Consider the following 6,000-nt stretch of genomic DNA (forward strand, 5'->3'; position numbering starts at 1 on the left):
CTGGTGTATAGTAATGTGATAATATTGTATTGTGTACTTTTAATTTGCTAAGAGAGTAGATCTTGGTGTTCCCAACATAAACAAGAAAAAAAAGGAAAATAGGAAAAGTGTAAAGTGATGGATGTGGTGATTGCCTTGGTTGTGATGAATATTTCACAATATATATGTATATCAAGTCATCAGGTTGAACATCTAAATATACATAACATTTAATTGTCAATTATACCTTAATGCTGGAGGGGAAATCAATTTTAAGGAAACACTTAATATATTCAAACGTTTTTTATGAGTCAAACATATAAGAAGGTGTTGACAATTTTCTATTGATGAGCATGATGAGAGTTTATTATGCTATTTTCTTGATATTTCATGCATGTTTGAAATTTTCTGTTGCAAAAAAAGAAAATGGTTAGAGCTGAAAATTGTAATTTTTCAATTACCTACCTTTCTGGTGTTAGCTCTCTCTCAGATAATGCAATCCAAATGTGTTACTAGACCTCACCTGATTTACAGTTCTCTTTTACATGCCCTACATTTTCCACAGCTGTACACACTCAGCTGCGAGTTCTACTTCAAAAATGAAAGAATTGGTTGCTGATGTTGGAAGTCTTGTGACCTTCCTGTCAGGCTTCCCCAGACTGTTCTCTCCAGTCCCCACAACTAACTCAGGACCATAATCAGCCATCTGCTGCTGCTGCTGCTGCTGCTGCTAAGTCACTTCAGCCATGCCATCTCCAAACTGCCAGATGCACTCAGTCCCTTCAGCTTCTGCTGTATCCTTTTCTGGACATAAATTAATGTGGTATTTAGAAAAGATATTGAAAACCAGTGTTGAACTGTACAGAGAAGACTGGATCTGGAGCCAGAGGACCAGAGATTTAGATGCTTTTCTTATTACCTAAACTTTCTGACCTGTTTTCAGATCTACAAATGGGAAATCCCCATTCTTTCTATTTCCTGCAATATAATTTTAAGCCTCAGAATTTATGAATGCTCTTTGTAAAATCTAAAACCTAAGACAACATAAAAATAAAAATCTGTTTTTTCCTTTATTTCATTCATTGAACAGATATTTATTGAATGTGTTTCTAGGAGCTTGACCACTAGGCCAGGTACAGAGCTTACAAACATGGGGGAGATGTCATTAAGACCTTTGTTTATACTTACTGATCTAAAATGGTTTGTTACTATAGCTATACTAAAACATGTGACAGAGAATGTTGAGAAATTGGAATCTTCATATATTGCTGGTGGAAATGTAAAATAGTGAAATGACAGGCTGGATGAAGCACAAGCTGGAATCAAGATTGCTGGGAGAAATATCCATAACTTCAGAAATATCCATGACACCACCCTTAAGGCAGAAAGTGAAAAGGAACTGAAAACTTCTTGATGAAAATGAAAGGAGAGTGAAAAGCTGGCCTAAAATTCAACATTCAAAAAATGAATATCATGGCATCTGGTCCCATCACTTCATGGCAAATAGATGGGGAAACAATGAAAACAGTGAGAGACTTTATTTTCTTTGGCTCCAAAATCACTGCAGATGGTGACTGCAGCCATGAAATTAAATGACGCTTACTCCTTGAAAGGAAAGTTATGACCAACCTAGACAGCATATTAAAAAGAAGAGACATTACTTTGCTGACAAAGGTCCGTCTAGTAAAGTTATGGTTTTTCCAATAGTCATGTATGGATGTGAGAGTTGGCCTATAAAGAAAGCTGAGCAATGAAGAATTGATGCTTTTGAACTGTGGTGTTGGAGAAGACTTTTGAGAGTCCCTTGGACTGCAAGGAGATCCAACCAGTCCATCCTAAAGGAAATCAGTCCTGAATATTCATTGGAAGGACTGATGCTGAAGCTAAAACTCCAATAGTTTGACCACTTGATGTGAAGAACTGACTCATTTGAAAAGACTCTGATGCTGTGAAAGATTGAAGGCAGGAGGAGAAGGGGATGACAGAGGATGAGATGGTTGGATGGCATCACCAACTCAATGGACATGAGTTTAAGTAAACTCTGGGAGTTGGTGATGGACAGGGAAGCCTGGTGTGCTGCAGTCCATGGGGTTGCAAAGAGTCAGACATGGCTGAGTGACTGAATTGACGTGAACTTCTTTTTAAGTTCAGCTATAGCAAAATGATTAAATAAATCATTAATCCTTTTTAGACAGTGCTATTGAACACCTACCATACATTAAACACCCTTCAAAATGCTGAGAACCAATGGTAAACAAGGCATGTAAAATGTATCTTCTCACAGTGTTTACATTCAAGTAGTGGGAGATAGACAGTAAACGAGTAAATGAAAAAGATAATATCAGGTTTGATGAGGACTATGAAGAAAATAAATGGAAGGTGATAGTGGTTGGAGATGTCCAGCAAGCCCTGATATAAACTGAGAAATCAGGAAAGCTGCTCAGAGAAATCTGAACCAAAACCTGAAAACCAAGGACTCAGTCTTGTGAAAATCTGAAGGTTTAAAAAAAAGAAAAAAAGGAACAAGAAAAATCCATCATATTGGACAAGATAATGGGTAAGTGTAGATTTTTTTAAAAAAGAAAGAAAGAAAGAAACCTCCTCTTGCATCTGTAAGAGAAGGGACGGCACTAGACAAACTACCACGCCGGGGACTGGGAAGGCCCCCAGATGGATAGAGGAAATCGAGGTTTCCTGGAACAGAGACTCAGAGTGAAAAACACCAGAGGAACTTGTTCTTTGGGAGAAAAACCAGAACTATAACTAATGAATTGCTGGAGGCTCAGTGTGAACAATTTGAGAATTAAAAATCTCTGGAGGACTGAGTCATAGGAGGACTCACAATTTTGTGAGATTTACCTCCAGGAGCTTCCCCAGTATCCTATAGTAAATACCAAGGAAAAATCCCCTCAGCCTTCCTGCTGGGGGAGGGAAAGTAGCCTACCAGGGTCCAGCCCCAGTAAGATCCAGGGATTCCCTCAGGATGATGGTGTTGGTGAAAAGGATAGAAATAGAGAAAGAAATAAGGAAAGAATTCTGCAGTTAAGAAAATAGAGGAGCGAAAAGAGGCTGATATTCCTTGGTTTACGCAGAAAGCCAATAAAGCCCCAGCACAGGACTTGCTCTGCTCACATAGGCTGCAGGCACCCTTTCGATTTGCTGAAGGTGCCCCACCTTAGGCACCTTCTCAAGTGGGTCTTAGAAGCCCAGGCAGGAAAGTGAATGCAGAGAGCCCCTGTGCTTCAGGGGATCAGCCTGAAAAGGAAAAGGAAAGAGAAAGAACGACATGGGGAGACCAAGCTTTAAGCAAGGCCCATAGCTTTATTTTCAAAGGGAGCTTATATACCTTAAGTTGGGCATAGAGGATAATGCTGCTGCTAAGTCACTTCAGTCATGTCTGACTCTGTGCGACCTCATAGACAGAAGCCCACCAGGCTCCCCCATCCCTGGGATTCTCCAGGCAAGAACACTGCAGTGGGTTGCCGTTTCCTTCTCCAATGCATGAAAGTGAAAAGTGAAAGGGAAGTCGCTCAGTCGTATCCGACTCTTAGCGACCCCATGGACTACATCCTACCAATCTCCTCCATCCATGGGATTTTCCAGGCAAGAGTATTGGAGTGGGGTGCCAGTGCCTTCTCCATTAGAGGATAATAGGGGGTGTGAAATCATGCAAAGTCAGAAGTCTTTGATCCTTACGGAGACCAGGCTTTCTTTTCTGCAAACTTATGTATACAAATGGTTTAGGTGATTTACATCATCTTCTGGCCAGAAGGCCTGTTAACATTTTATGACTCTGATAAAGGTTTGTCAACCATAAGACTTATTTTCTCTAAGAGTAATTATTTTAAAGTTTGGTGCCATCTTCTGACGGTATTAGATAAAGTTGCATTCCTATAGGGCAGAGGTGCAGTGGGTTTACAACAAGGAAAGGATTTATTACCTTAAGGGTCTAAAGTTGTTAGCACCAAGGCCACTACTTATTTTTTCTATGTACCAACTATATTAATTAATATATATTCCAAGGATACAATACAGGGGATGTGGAAACTTGGCAGCAAGCATTGGCTCAACAATGAAATCTACTAGTTCTAACAACTTCTAACTCTCTGAGAGGCTCTATACTATTTGAATATCTTAAGCTTCCAGTGCCTCTCGAGGTTGGGAGACTGTAAACAATCGTATGCATAGCTGTAGGAGTCTGAGTAAACCTGTCAGGCAAGTTAGAGAGCAGTCTGAGCTGTTTGGATTTAAACACTCCTATTATGCCCAGGAGGCTCATTAACTAGAGCTTTAAGTTGATTTCCTTCAGAGAAAGGTGGTCGGGGATAGCCCCCTGTTAATGTCAGAGGAGTTGGTGAAAGTCATAAAATAGTAAAACAGACAGATTCTGGTTTTGGGGTAGATGCTCAGGCAGGTCCAGGGCGAGAGGCCCTCAAGTCCTGACTCGCCTTTGCATATCAGGCCTCTCCTCATGACCTTTGTCATGAGTGGGAATTCCCATGGCTCCCGGCAGTAGCCAATTTGGAATACTGTAGATGGGAAAACTCAGTCCTCTTAAGAAGGCCTGTCCTCTGGGAAAACTAGTTAACCAAAGTCTAACCTGCTGGGGTATTAACTGGGCCTAACTGACCTGGGGGAAGTGCTCAACTCCAGCTGTCTCTAGCCATTCTGTCCCACAAAAGGGAAGGAATTGGGGGAGAAAAAAATGAGAAACACTCGTGGAGTTCACAGTGCAGAGTCTCACCGAGGGACTGAGACCTAATCACGGGAACTACCCAATCTCACACCTCACCTCATTACTAAAGCCCTGTTATAGCAGTATCTTCAACCCAGGACATCAGTGTCTGAATCTCAAGAAAAAGTTACAAGACACACCAAAAGGAAAAAAAAAAAAAATTTTTTTTTTTGAAGGGACAGAGCATTTCATCAGAATCAGATATGACAGTGATTTTGGAATTATCAGACTAGGAATTTAAAAGCAACTGTTATTAAGATATCAAGGGCTCTAATGGATAAAGTAGACAGCATGCAAAAATAGCTGGGTGATGTAAGCAGAAAGATAGAGATTATAAGAAAACCAAAAAGAAATGGTAGAGACAAAAAAGCATCATATCAGTAATGAAGAATGCCTCTGATGGGCTTATTAATAGACTTGGACATAGCTGAGGGAGAAATTGCTAAGGTAGAGGATATATACTGATAGCTCAGTTGGTAAAGAATCCGCCTGTAGCGCAGGAGCCTCTGGTTGGATTCCTGGGATGGGAAGATCCCCTGGAGAAGGGATAGGCTACCCACTCCAGTATTCTTGGGCTTCCCTTGTGACTCAGCTGGTAAAGAATCTGCCTGCAATGCGGGAGACCTAGGTTCAGTCTCTGGGTTGTGAAGATTCCCTGGAGAAGGGAATAGCTACCCACTCCAGTATTCTGCCCTGGATAATTCCATGGACTGTATAATCCATGGAGTCACAAAGTGTTGGACACGACTGAGCGGCTTTCACTTTTTTCAAAGGATATATCAATAGAATCCACAAACACCAAAAAGCAAAGAAAACAGAGACTGAAGAAAACAGAGACTGTTAAAAGCAGAATATCCAAGGACTGAGGAACAAATGCAAAAGTGCAACATCTGCAAAATAAGAATTTCAAACAGAGAAGAAAGGAACAAAAATATGGAAAAATGACTGAGAATTTTATCCAATTAATGCCAAACATCAAACCAAGGCCCAGGGAGCTCAGAGAACACCAAACAGAATTAATGTCAAAAGTAAAAACAATAATATCCCCCCACAACAAGGTATATGACTTTCAAATTAAGTTAAAACACTTGGGCTATAGAGAAACAAAGATAAGAATACATTCAGCTCTCCTCAGAAGCCATGAAAACAAGGAGAGAATAGAGTGAAAACTTTTAAGTGCAGAGAGAAAAAAATTACCAACCTAGGACCCTGTAGCTTGTGAAATGACTGTTCAAAAGTGAAAGAGAAATACTTTTTCAGATAAACAAAAATTGAGGCACTTTGTT

The sequence above is a fragment of the Bubalus kerabau genome, chromosome 12 (genome assembly GCF_029407905.1).
Source record: "Bubalus kerabau isolate K-KA32 ecotype Philippines breed swamp buffalo chromosome 12, PCC_UOA_SB_1v2, whole genome shotgun sequence".
NCBI lineage: Eukaryota > Metazoa > Chordata > Mammalia > Artiodactyla > Bovidae > Bubalus > Bubalus kerabau.